The sequence below is a fragment of the Nicotiana attenuata genome, unplaced genomic scaffold (genome assembly GCF_001879085.1).
Source record: "Nicotiana attenuata strain UT unplaced genomic scaffold, NIATTr2, whole genome shotgun sequence".
Classification (NCBI taxonomy): domain Eukaryota; kingdom Viridiplantae; phylum Streptophyta; class Magnoliopsida; order Solanales; family Solanaceae; genus Nicotiana; species Nicotiana attenuata.
In genome coordinates this window covers 1,114,964-1,129,751 of record NW_017670290.1, presented here as the reverse complement: position 1 = coordinate 1,129,751, position 14,788 = coordinate 1,114,964, and positions in this window count along the sequence as shown.

Genomic DNA, 14,788 nt, shown 5'->3' with positions numbered 1-14,788 from the left:
GAGCCTACTCCTGCTCCTGCTCCTGCTCCTGCTCCTGCTCCTGCTCCTGCTCCCGCTCAGATACCCTCCAAGACCGGACCGTCTCACATAGCCGACCTCCGGTCCAAGTATCGCATCCCTCCCCATGTTGATATAGTTCCGGTTGGAGGTGACATCGTGGAGGTTCATCGACCCGGGTATTGTGCCTTCTATGTCTACCCGTTCTTAATTGGTTACACTCTTCCTCTCCTTCCGCTAGCGGAGGAATTTTGCCGATTTTACGCCTGCCCGGCGCAACTCTCTCCTTACTTGTATAAAGCTTTCTTGATGCTGACGAAGTATGTGGAGTTGGCTGGCTGTGAGGTCGATGTTCGCCACCTGCTGCACTTATTTTTGCCTAGTTTTTATAGAGGTACTATGATACGCCTACGGCTTCGTGGCACCAGAGGATTGGTGGTCAGGATAGATGGCAGAACAAATCGATAGTTCTGGCATAAGTATTTCTTCATCAAGACCGAGCACCTGATGGCAGACCCGACTGGGCTTCCCGAGCAGTGGAACCATAATCGTAAGTGTTTTGGTTGTATGCTCGTTATCTTCTTTCGTCCTTCCATTTTCAGCTCAGTTGTGGTTTCACTGTTTTTCAGCTGAGAGGCGTGCACCTTCTCCTGTTTTTGAAATTGAAGATTGGGTGGCTCGCGTGTTACCTCACATGGTGGGGATTCGTGATTGGATGTCTTTTCACAAGCGTTTTGGACCCAAGGTCCCGTCTAGTAAGTGTTATTTTTTCTTCAGCTTATTGTCGTTTACCACTGCTATTTGATGTGACCTCCCTTTGGTGCTAGGTCGACGAATTACCAAGAAGAAGGCTCCAGTGTCGGCATTTCGCCAAGCTATCGCATCGACTGGGATGCAATTGGCTTTAGCCGAGTCTACTCGTGGAGTTCGTACTCAAGCTCCGCCAATAGGGGATTCCGCCCCTCAGACTCTTGCTGTGCGAGATGAGATCTCTTCTCGGTCGGCCCATCTATCATCTTGTAGATGAGTCGTCTAATGAAGAGGAGTCGCCATCGAGAAAAAGGCAAAGGATGGAGTGCGGGAAGGCCGTCATTGCTGATATTGAGCCAGAGAAAATCATTGCTCCAGAAGCGGCATCTGCACTTGCACCAGATGTAGGGATCATGTTTACGGCGGGTGCCGTTATGGAGAAGAGGCACTCTGGGGCCGAGGGGGTGTGTGATGATGGGGAGCTTATAAGGGCCGCAGAAGGTGGAGCGTCATCGGCAGCTGGGGGAAATAGAGCGGTACCTGCAAGGGACGACAGTTCTAGCTCTTATGTCGATCCTGAGGAGGTACAGGCCTTCCTGGAGAGGAATACTCGAGTGGAGGTAAGGACGGAGGTCCCAATCGTCACGTAATCATTCCCGTGGGTTATGACCTTTTGGCCAACTCAGAACGGGTGGTGCCGCCCTTTCCCCCCTGTGCGCGGGTTCTGAGAACACGGCATTACAGGCGATGAGCGATGCGGAGTTGTCGCTGAGTATATCTGGCATGGCTCTGCGAGTAAGTGCTCTTTAGTGTTAGGATTTGTTTTGCATGTGTAATTTGCTCATACTGACTCCTTTATTTTGCATGTCAAACTCTTATCATGGGATCGAGCGTGACGGACGGGAGGAGCGGAGGACGGCCCTCTTTAAGAAGGTGACCTCCAAGTACAGGGAGTACCATACTAAACACCGAACGCTGGCCGACGTCTTTAACTAGGATAGCGAATTTCAGTTGTTTCAAGATGGGCTTAAACAGAAAGATGAGGAGTTGACGAAGAAAGATAAAGAGCTAAGGGAGAGGGATGATGAGCTAATGGGAGCCATCAATAGGTGAAGCGAGCTTGAGGCAGCTCTAAAGGCCAAGGAGGACGAGCTCGAGGTGAGCAAGGGGGTGATGGCTGAGAATGCTGATGGGGATGACGCGGCGTAAAGCCGTCGTACTTAGTTTTTGTTTTGTTTTGCTATTTTTGTGAGGGCGTCTTTGGGCCCTTTGTAAAAAGTATTGTAATTTGATTGTATTAGTGGAACAGCGCCCTTTTTGCTACGTATTCCTTGATTTCCGTTCTCCTTTATTTTTGCTATGTGGGGAAGTCCCTGATTTTTTGATGAGATCGATGTTCGACGCGGTCGCACATTGAAGATTTCGAACAGGGTCGAATATTAAGTAGTTTGAGCGAAGTCGAAATGAAAAATAATTCGAACGAGGTCGAATGTAGAATAATTCGAGCGAGGTCGAATGTAAAATAGTTCGAGCGAGGTCGAATGTAGAATAGTTCGAGCGAGGTCGAATGTAGAATAATTCGAGCGAGGTCGAATGTAAAATAATTCGAGCGAGGTCGAATGTAAAACAATTCGAGCGAGGTCGAATGTAGAATAATTCGAGCGAGGTCGAATATAAAGTATGAAAAGACTTGGTGGAGAGTAAAGATGCTGCTTTATTTAATTCATTGGAGAATATTACATGTGTCTTTTTGTTTCATACATATATTGGAGAAGTTCCCATGTATCCAGTCCCTTCATCGTTCAGCCTATAGAAGTGGTCGGAACGCGGGGCGATGAATTATACTTGAACTTTGAGACGTCCCCTTTGTCGCCTTATTAAAAACCTCTCCGAGAAAACTCAACTGGGACAAAACCCGGATGAGAGAAAAAGAGTATGATGCGGAGGGCGTCTGTTTTCAGAAGTTGAAGTATCTGAGATGGGCGACGTTCCAATTGTTTTGTAGTAGTTTTCCCTCCATTGTTTCCAGTTGGAAAGATCCTTTGTTTGCTGCTGCCGTGATTTTGTATACCCGTCCCAATTGGTTCCTAGTTTTCCTTCTCTCGAATCTTTGCTCGCTTGTGTTTTGGCCTTGAGTACATAGTCTCCGACTTTGAGTGGTCGTACTTTGGCTTTTTTGTTGTAGTATCGTTCTGCTTGTTGCTTTTGAGCTACCATTCTTATGTAAGCCAGGTCTTTTCGCTCCTCTGCTTTGTCGAGGTCTTGTTTTCTATTTTCTTCATTGCTTGGCCCGCTTTCGTTGGAGTATCTCAAACTGGGTTCCCTGACCTTGACTGGTATTATGGCGTCAGTCCCGTAGATTAGTGAATATAGTGTTTCTCCTGTGCTTGTTTTTGGCGTGGTGCGGTATGCCCATAGTACCTCTGGTAGTAATTCCGGCCATAGTCCTTTGGCGTCCTCAAGCTTTTTCTTCAAGATATTCAGTATTGTTTTGCTGGAGGATTCAGCCTAAGCATTACTGGCAGGGTGATATGGCTCGGAGAGTATTGGTTTGATGTGCCATTTTTCGAAGAACTCAGCGGTCCTCTTTCCTGTGAATTGGGGTCCATTGTCACAGCTGATTTCTTTGGGGATGCCGAAGCGGCATATGATGTTCTCCATATGAATGTGATAACTTCTTGTTCGCGTGTTTGGGTGAATGCACCTGCTTCTACCCATTTGGAAAAATAGTCAGCTAAAACCGAAAGAAAAAGTACATTACCTCGCCCTGTTGGGAGGGGTCCGGCGATGTCCATTCCCCATTTGATGAACGGCCATGGTGATGCGACAGAGTGGAGGTGCTCTCCCGCTTGGTGTATCATAGGGGAATATTTCTGGCGCGGTTCGCACTTCTTGACATAATCAGCGGCTTCCTTCTTCATTGTGGGCCAATAATATCCTGCTCGAATGAGGCATCTGACGAGGGACCGGTTGCCGGTATGGGCACTGCAGTGGCCTTTGTTACTTCCTCGAGCACACGTCTTGTTTGATTCGGCCCTAGGCATTTCACCAAGGGGACCCCGAACGTTCTTTTGTATAGGTTATGATTTACAATGTTGTACCTGGCCGCCAGCATTCGAAGCTTTTTGGCTTCCTTTTTGTCTGCTGGGAGTACTCCTTCCTGCAAATATGTTATAATACGGTTGCGCCAGTCCCAAGTCAAATTTACGGAGGGTACCTCGAGTTAGTCTATTGATGAGTGGAGGAGGGTGACCACGTTTTCCTTCGTGATGTTTTTAGTAGCCGCTGCTAACTTGGTGAGACCGTCTGCCTTGATGTTTTGTGCTCGAGGTATCTGATTGAGTCGACATTCGTCGAATTCTGGTAGCAGTTTATGAATTTTTGCCTGGTACCTTTGTAGCCTCTGCTCTTTGATTTCGAAAGTCCCTGTGACTTGGTTTACAACGAGTTGCGAGTCGCATCTAAGGACGACTCGTCGTGCTTCGTATTTGAGAGCTAGCTTTAATCCTGCAATTACGGCCTCATACTCGGCCTCATTGTTAGTCATATCAGGGCACCGTATGGATTGGCGAATGACTTCGCCCGTTGGAACCTCGAGTACGAGCCCCAGTCCAGATCCTGACGCGTTGGATGCACCATCAGTGTATAGGACCCATAGGTCGGGTAAACTGGACGAGGTACGAAAAGTTTCTTGTTCGACCTCAGTCATTATCTTGGCACTGAAATTGGTAACGAAGTCGGCAAGTACCTGTGATTTTATCGCTGTTCTCGGCTAATATGTTATATCATGCTCGCTCAACTCTATGGCCCATTTATCTCCCTGATACCTCAGGTTTACGCAAGATACCTCATAGGGGAAAGGTCGTTACCACTGATATTGGGTGGCATTGAAAATAGGGTCTAAGATTCCATGAAGCTATAACCAATGCCAAGGCTAATTTTTCAAGGTGAGGGTACCTCGTTTCGGCGTCGATGAGAGTTCTGCTAGTATAATAGATCGGAGATTGCGGACCTTTATCTTCGCGGACTAGTACTGTGCTTACCGCGACCTCTGATACGGTTAAGTATATCAGGAGGTGTTCACCGTGTTATGCTTTGGCGAGTAGTGGGGGCGAAGACAGGTACGCCTTTAGTTCTCTTAGGGCCTCGATGCATTCTGCATTCCATTGGAGCCGGTTGTCCTTTTTTAGCACGTTAAAGAACTTGTGACATCTTTTGGAGGATCGTGAGATGAACCTCGACACGGCAGCTATGCGGCCCCTCAATTTTTGCACCTGTTTTTTGCTGGTTAACACTTCAGGTATTCCCTCAATGGCCTTGATTTGGTCGGGGTTGACCTCGATGCCTTTTTGTGACACCAAGAAACCGAGGAACTTGCCTGAAGTTACGCCGAAGGAATATTTTTCGGGGTTCAGCTTCATACCGTATTGCCTTAGTATCCCGAAGGCTTCTTTCAGGTGGTCGATGTGATCTTCCTTCCTTTTCAATTTGACCAACATGTCGTCTATGTAAACTTCCATAGTTTTGCCGAGTTGGTCCTTGAACATTTTGGTTACCAATCTTTAATAAGTTGCCCCCGCGTTCTTTAAGCCAAATGGCATGACCCGATAACAGTACGTTCCTTGATGGGTGATGAAAGTAGTCTTCTCCTGGTCCTCTTCCTCCATGAGGATTTGGTTGTAACCTGAGTAGGCGTCCAGGAAGCTCAATAACTCGTTCCCTGCTATTGCGTCATTTAGCTGATCGATATGAGGCAAGGGAAAGGAGTCTTTCGGGCAGGCCTTGTTCAGGTCCGTGAAATCCACGCACACCCGCCACTTCGCATTTTACTTTTTTACCATGACTACATTGGCGACCCATTGAGAATACTTTGATTCTCGGATGGAGCCGTTAGCAAGTAATTTATCCACTTCTTCGCTGACGGCCTCATTGATTGCGGCATTGAATTTTCTTCTTACTTGTCGTATTGGGGGGTAGAAGGGATCGACGTTCAACTTGTGTGTGGCAATGTCTTTCGGAATACCTGGCATATCTGCGTGGAAAAAAGCAAACAGATCAGCATTATTAGTTAGAAACTTATGAAATTTACCTAGCTCGGAGAGCTTATGGCCTATATAAGCCTTTTTGCTGCTGTTGTTGCTGTCTAATTGGACGGGATCAAGATCTTCTATTGTTGATCCCACGGCTTCCATGACGTCGGGGTCCTTGATAACATCTTTTTGATCATTGGGTTCGGACGCCGACTTTGATAATTGCTATGCTTCTGAGTTTGTTCCTTTTAGCTGTTGAGTGAATGTACAATCTTGGGCGATCCGGTAGCATTCTTGGGATGTGCGTTGTTCTCCTCGGATGCTGAATATCCCCCACAGAGTAGGGAATTTGATTACTTGATACAGGCTGGATGGGATGGCCCTCATGGCATGTATCCATGGTCTCCCTATGATTACGTTGTAAGTTGTGTCCTGGTTCATGACGTGGAATGTTGTTTCTAGGGTGACACCCCCGGCCAGAACAGGCAGCGTTATTTCTCCTGAGGTTCGCTCGACTGCATTGTTAAAACCCGTTAGTGTTATGCAGTGTGGTACTATCTTGTCCTCGAGTCGCATTTGCGCAAGAACTCGAGGGTGAATAATACACGCGCATCAGTGTCTGAAATACGTAAAGTAATGACAAGAGCATCGGAGTGAGGAAAACTCAAATCGTTGGTATCTGACTTGTCGAAGATGATACTTTCTTCGAGGTCATCATACCGTTCGTGGGTGATCGACCACTTCAGTTTGTGTGTGGTGGTAAACTTTATGTGGTTGATTGCTGCTTCATCGCCTCCACCGATGATCATTTGAATGGTGCGGGCAGGGAAGGGCAGTTTTGGTGGTCCTTGGTGTTGTTCTCTTCCGCGGCCGAAATTAGCTCTTCCTCGGTCGCTCATCAACTCTTTCAGGTGCCCTTGGTGGAGCATGTTTACTACCTCTTGCCGTAGGGCTATGCAATCCACAGTTTTGTGACCCGCTCCTGATGAAATTCATAAAGGATGTTCGATTTCGATTACTCAGGTTGGATTTCATCTTCTGCAGCCACTTCACCTTCGGGCCGAGCTTTTCTAGTGCGTACACTATCTCTGAAGGGGAAACACAAAAATTATGAGCAGATAGGAGCGGAAGCATACCTCTTTCGTTCCGTGAGTCCCTGTTTGCGGCCTGGACGGTCCTTCCACATGGCGAGAAGATAGTGGACGGTTGTTCTGACGTAAGGTCGGTGCCTATCTCGGTTGAGGTGGGGTCCCGACTGATCTCTTCGAGCGTCACTCGGCTCTATTTGAACCGATGTTACCCATTAAGATCGTCTTCATCCGCTCTCACCTTGGCGCAGTAGGCGTTGCGAATTTCTTCCCAAGTGGTGGGAGGGTATTTCATGAGTCTGCTTAATAGTTTTCTTGTCGCTCTTGACCCAATCCTGTTCAACCCGTTCTGGAAAGCTGCTACCGCCATCCCTTCCGATACATTTGGAAAGCTCATTCTTACCCTGTTTAACCGGGCTAAAAAGTCCCTGAGTCCCTCACCAGGCTATTGCTTAACGGCGAATATATCATTTACCCTGGCTTCCGCTTTCTTAGCTCCAGCGGGGGCGGTGACGAACTTGTCGGCCATTTCCTCGAACGTTGTAGATCGTGCTGGTAATTGTGAGTACCAAGTTAAGGCTCCCCCGGTTAAGGTCTCTCCGAACTTTTTTAGTAGCACTGATGGTACTTGCTCCTTTGAGAGGTCGTTACCCTTTACTACTGTAACGTAGTAAATGATGTGATCTTCGGGATCCATTGTGCCGTCATATATCTTCAAGTATGGTGGCATCTTAAAGGTTTTGGGTATGGCATGTGGGGCTGCCTCCTCGCTGTATGGTTGTTTGACGAATCGGCCGACATCCCGTTTTGGTAGCAGTTTTGGGGCGCCTGGTATTTTATCGACCCTTTCTTGATTTTCCCTCATCTGGTCGTGGAGTTCCTTGTTCTCGTTTTCTATTTCTTCCATTTTCTTTAGGATGGACGTGAGTGCGTCATTACCTGCATCAAAAGCGGTGTGAGTGTTACCTTTTGGGGGAGCGGGTTGCTCGTCGGCGATCGCTGTGGTATCTGTCTATATGACGTTCCTACTCGTCCGTTGAGCAGGTTTGTCGAGTATGTTATTTAGAGTGCTTGTCAGTCGTTCCTCCAGTAATTTTTTTACTGGTGGTGGTGCTTCTTTGGCTATGGATATGGAAGCTCCTCTCTCACGTGAAGTGGTTCCACTTCCATGAGGGGGAGGTGAGTCACTCCGCATGGGTGTAACACTTGGCGCCATCCTCGTTAATGGTGTTTAAGATGTTGGTAGTGACACCCATTATTGCTATCTGTCTTTCATCTCCTTTCCGTGCTATTGTTACTTTGTGCAGACGAGAAAAAGATGTATGTCCTTTATGATCTAGCAGAAACTAAAAATTTTAACTAAAATACTCCCCACAGATGGCGCCAAATTGTTTGACCAAAAAGTGTTGAGCCTTTTAGTTAAACTAATTAATGATGAAATGATGGATGAACCTTAGTTAAAAATAATTAATTCTAGATCAAAGATTATAGGAAGTCGGTAAGATAAGTGATGTTTTGACAGCGCTAACTAACAAGTTTGTATTCAATGAATGCTAGTAAATATGATAACATAAACATGCAATAAATATAGTAAGAAAGAATCTATCACCGAATTATTGTATGTTTTGGATGGTTCTTTCTCCTGACAGCAATGTGGAAAGAAGGGAAGTGAAGATGGTTATGGAATCTTTAGATCTTGTGAGCAAAGATCAAATAATGTGCACTTGAATAAGATAATCAATGAACAAGACATCTTTTGTATATCCTCTCAAGTCAACCTTTTTTACAATGTGTTCCCTCTCAAAAAGTGAAGATCCCCTTCTTATTCTCTATCTCTTCCTATTTATAAGGGATATTTTCAAGAAACCCTAAAAAGTACAAAATAAGGAATATCCAACGGAATATTCCTTGTATTCATTCCCAAATCTATCCTACCGTTATTTCTTTGCCCAGTAGCCCGTCCTCGACTACAATCCTCTTGAAGACGGCTTTCCACTATTACGCCGTGGTTGACCTCGTTCTCGATCCCGTATCTGGTTTTATCAAGTCGCCAAATTTAGACCAATATAGTTTCGCCGTTCCCCTGCATGAACGCAGAATGCTTGTGCACCCGGATGCCTTTTCATTATGAAAACATCATATGACTCAATATATATATATATATATATATATATATTGAGTGTACAAATATTACAAGCCAAAAAATGTCTAGTTACTTCAGCTCCTAGGATGTTTGCCCAAAACAGTTCGTTCGCAAACATCGAAAGAATTGGTAGCATGGTAGGTCTTCCCAAAAAATTGTTTCTGCTCCCTCCTTCGCCAATTAATCAGCTACCCTATTATGTTCCATGTAGTTATGTCTCGCTACTACTCTGTCCATCTTTTGGATCAACAACCTGCATTCACATATAATAGGATCATAAGTTATGTTTCATGTGATTAGCATTCTTATTACCTCTAGTGAGTCTGTTGCTACTTTCGGTAGTATCCAACCATTTTGTTCTGTAATTTGGAGACCCTTTAATAAAGCAGTTAAATCTACCATGGTGTTGGTTGTGTGTGATATGTTTTTCAGATACCCCAGAACCCAACCACCATTGTGTGTCCTAAATACTCCACCAATTCCCCCAATGCCTGGGTTACCCGTAGCCACCCCATCAGTGTTAAGTTTGTAATGCCCCTTATGGGGGCCTCCCACTTAACTCTAGTAGGAAAGGTCTTCCTATTAGCTCATGTGTGTGTTATTGTGTGGTACTCAGTTGATTTGGAAATGGTGTTCTCAATTGATATGGCATCTTTCCTATTATTGAAAAATTTATAGTTCATAGTTAGCCAAATGTGCCAAAAACAGAAAGGGAGAATGACTTTCCAGGAGATAGTGTTATTAAAAGGCAGTTTTCTTAGCTAGCTCCAAGTGGTTTGCCAGAGCTGGGCTGTAAAGATAGGATTCATCTGTTGACTATCAACGGAACCTTTTGAGATCAGTTCATGCTAGAATTGAATGGAATTTGGGCATTAGAAGAAGATGTGGTTACTACTCTCTGGTATCTTGGAGCAAAAACAACATGCAAGATTGCAGTTGATACCAATTCTGTGTAGGAATGCTCTAGTTGGGAGCCTATCCCATGAAAGCAGCCAGATGAAGGTTTAATCTTGTTTGGGACCTATAACCTCCATATCCAGCTGAAATTACCCCCTTCCCCATTAATCAGAGACTTATTGTTGTTGTTAAGGAATGTGCAGGCTGATTTTGTGGTAAAGGAACCTTAACTTAGCCCCCAAATTAGCCTATATTCCTTGGCAGAGTTTGTAGGGATAAACATATATTTGATTGGATTAGAGATATCCTCAAGAAGGTTCATAGAGATGGATGAAGTATCCAGTTTTCTGAACTGTAGATAGTGTCCACTTTGGTAATAATGTCGTTTGGGGTGAGTGGACCCTCAATCATGTCCCTAGTTGCTGGATAGTTGGGAATAAGCATCATTAAGGAAACTCACCTTGTTGCCTTTGTGGACCACCTATCTACTGGCCTTATTACATGTATCCCAACCTTTGAGGATACATTTCCGGATTAGGGAATTGGGCTTTCTAGGAGTATGTTTCCAGTTACAATATTTGGAGATTATGATTCTTGCCCACAGGCTAGAGGTGTGAAAAATCCTCCAGGCCAGTCATGCATGGGTGGCTTTGTTCTTGCATTCAGCTTTCTATAGTCGCAAGCCTCCATGAGACTTCTGTTTAGTGACTTTGTCCCAGTTGACCAAATGCATTTTTATTTTATTTGGATTAGTTCCCCAGATAAAATTCATTTGGATTCTATCTATTTTCTTGGTAGTTTTGGTGGGCAGTTTGATGTATTGCATGACATGGCTTGATATACTACTAAGAGAGGCTTTGGCCAGAATAATTCTTCAAGTCATATTTAGGCAATTTATTTTCCAGCCAGATAATTTGGATTGCATATTATCTATTATGAACTGAAAGTCATTATTGGAGGGTCTCTTGTAGAACATTGAAAATCCCAAATACTTACCAAAGGAGGTTGTGGCTTGAATGGAAAGAAACGTGTAAGGTTCTCTATGGTGTCAGGCTTAATGTTAGAGGAGAAAAGCACCCTAGACTTAGTGAGAATGATTTTCTGACTTGAAGCTTCACTGAAAGACCGCAGGATATTGGAGAATGTGTTGCAGTTTTTGGTGTTTGCTTTTGCAAACAAGGTAAGGTGATCAGCAAAGAAGAGATGGAATATCTTTGGGCAATACCTACTAATACTGAAGGGAAGCTATTGCTTGTCATACACAGCCCTATCAATGAGTCTTGAGAGTCTCTCCATGCAGATAATTGACGAGGCCAAGGATTCTCCTGCTCGTACTTTGTCAAATTCTAGTATAGTTTATGATATCGTCCCATGCAGATTGGAACATCTATGCTACAGACTTTTAATATTTTGACTACTATTTGAGAGGATCAATTTGATGAAAAGTGAATGGGGTTTGAAGCTTGTTAATTACTTAAAGAATCAAGAACTCTTGGAAGATTTATAATTTAAATGAGTTGGGAATCATTGAATTCACTTGATAATATATTACAATAAAATCTCAGCTTTTACATGTATTTCTCTGAGGAATAATTGCTTATTGCTAATATAATTATATTTAGCTCACTAAGAAGTAGCCAATTAATAGGTAGTAAAAACTTCGTGAGAATATTTTTACTAAAAATCAGTAATCTTGCCTACAACAATTCCTTTGTAAGAATTAAAATTGAGGCAAGCAAGATTACGAACTTGGAATAATATTTTACTAAAAATTACGCTCACTATACTATTTTATTCATCGGTTACTATATATCAATTTTGCTTCGTGAGAATTACAAAAATAATATAAGAATAACTTAGAGATAAAATATATAGAAGTGATAATAATAATTAATTAAAAACTATTATTACAGCACCGTACAAAGTATTAAAGAAAGTTTCAAGCCAAGGATGTATTAAACTGAGATAATATATATATATATATATATATATATATATATATATATATATATATATATATATATATATAAGTTTCATCAACTATCCCAACAAAAGAAGTTACTCCATTACGAAGTAAGAAAATAATTTAGAAATAAAATATTATTCTTCTAAAAGAAAGACAACAAGTAGAAAATACTAAGAACAAAAAAGAGAGACCAAAGAGTAGTTTTCTCCCAGCAAGACTCGATGTCTTCTCTCCAAAATTCACACTCTATTTATAGAGTTTTATGCCTAAGGTTCTCCATAGTTGCAACTATGAAAATTCTCTGTGCAACTATGGCCTTGCCAATTGAGTTTCATTCTGCAGAAAAGACTATAGCTTCAACTATAGTTCTCTAGTTGCAACTATGTAATTGCTTCATGATTTTCGATTTCCATTATCGCAACTATGGTGATATAGTCCATTTGCTTCTTCATTTCCAGTTGGCTACTCAATTCTCACTTTTTTGCTTCTTTTCTTCAATTTTCGTATGCTCTTCCTCCTGCGAAGTATGTTACAAAATATGAAAGAAAATGATATATTTATTCTTGTTTATTTAAAATCTTTAATATTTAACATATAAAATATATGAATAATTATATCCATCAATGATGAAGAGGTATGGAGAGATGATATCCCTTTGCCTAATTCCCCTTGAAGGTTTGAAAGTGTCAGTCTTACCACCATTTACTAGAATGGAAATGTTGGAGGATCTAATGCAGGATAAGATTAACTTAGTTAGCCCAGATGAGAAGTTAAAAACATGGAGTGTGTCTCTAATGAAGGACTACTCCAGCCTGCCAAACGCTTTTTCTATGTCAATTTTGAGGATCATGTGGACCTTATTCCCTCTTATTTTGCCAAAGTAGGTGATGTATTCTTGGACTATGATAGCGTTGTTAGAAGCTCTTCTGTTGGATAAGAAGCTTGCCTGGCTAGGGACAATTATGCCAGGGAGGAGTGGCTTGATTCTATTAACAATGATCTTTGTGATAGTTTTATAGATGGTATTACAAAGTCCTATTGGTCTGATGTTTTTTAGCATGGTAGCCTAGGGGAACTTGGGGATGAGGCAGAGCAGTGTCTCATTCATGGTTTCATCCATGGAGTGTGTCAAAGCATGACTTAGAGAAGTCAATCACTGAATTTCCCACAATTCTCTAGTATTTTTGGTAGAAGAAAGGGTGAAGCCCTTCAGGACTAGGAGCTTTAAATGGTTTGAAGGAAAAGATGGTCAATTTAATCTCACTATCATCTAGGGGTCTATCCAGGTTGTCTCTTTGATAGTAGGAGAGAGTTCGGGTCATACATACATGGATGGTAGTGTGAAGGGGGGACTTGGGTTTGGGAGGAGGTATAAAGGTTCCTAAAGAAGTTCAGGATGGAGTTCTTAATGTCTTCATGATCATAGAGTTATTTCACACTATCATCTTTAAGGGACAGGATCATGTTCCTCCTTCTCCTATTGATGGTGGAAGTGTGAAAGAACTTAGCATCACCTTCAGTTAGTCAGTTGACCCTTTATTTCAGCTTCCAAAAATCTTCCTCATTCCTGAGGATTGAGTCCAGATCTCTAATCAGGCTACTTTCTAGGTTCAAAAGAAGGTTGCTATACTAGTAGCTGGGGGATTTTTGGATTCCAGCAATTCTGGCCAGGATCTTTCTTTTCTTTGTGGAAGATATTGCCAAAGGTAAGTCTGTTCCACTGGGTGACTAAGTTCTTGAAGGTGTGAGTTGATTGGATTAAAGGGGAGTTTGGGGTGAAAACCTCAGTGATAATATTGGGAAAGGATGGGTGGCTAGTCCACATAGATTCAAACCTAAAGGGCATGTTAGTATTATTGACAGGATCCCCCTTTAGCGTTATTTGTACAGGGCAGTGATCAGAATGGGTCCAAGAGAGATGGTCACACAAGCCTCAGAGTACTGAGATATCTAGCAATCATTAGCAAAATATCTGTCCATTCTTTCTAAAATTAGACTGCTCCTATTTTTATATCTTTTGTTAGTCCATGTGTATTTACTACCCATGTATCCTAAGTTAACTAACTTGCATTCATTGAGGCAATTCCAAAAGAGGTTGCTACGGTTTGGGTTAATGAAATTGTCCCCAAACTTATCCCTACCCTTTCATACTTCATTAAAATCACCACACACAAACCAATTTCCAGTATAGCTCTTAGAGATAGTAACTAAATTATCTCATAATAGTTTCTTATCAGCAAATATGGTGCTAGCATATATGGCAGAAAATAACCAGGGATTCTGATAGGGTAGTACCTTAACCATGGCATGAATGCCTGTGGAGTAGTGGACACCTCATCCACTTACACACAGTCAGCTTTCCATATCATAACAATCCCACCGGAGAGACTTACAGCTAGAGACTAGATGAGCATATCAAATTGCATTTCCTCGGTCAGCTTCTTATGTCAGCCATTTCTGTCTCTAGCAGTAGAAACATTGCTGGTTTGTGCATTTGAACCATATCAAAGGAGTGTCTCCTGAACTCAGTATTGTTCCCACCCCTAACATTCCATATAATGTAGTTCATTAGGGGTGTTGGCTTGGTAGGGGATTAGTTTCTATGTGCCTTCTCTATCCCCTAAGGAGGCATCATTGGTTTCTTCTGATTTTTGCTTCTCATGTTCAGCACCGGGTTAGATTTAGCAATGGTTAATCATTTCTTGACTGTGGTGAGAGCCAGGCTCACTCTACATTTGGTTAAGGTCTTGGGACACATGAGAACTAGAATCTCGCTACTCTCTACACTGAACTCTATAGCCCTGACAGAGTCTAGTAGAAGAGAGTCCGTGCGAAGAGGTCCATAACCCTCCCCTTCCACTTCTAGGACTGCTTTCCCTTTCAAAAGTTCTAGAGCTCTGTTGATCTCCTTTGTTAT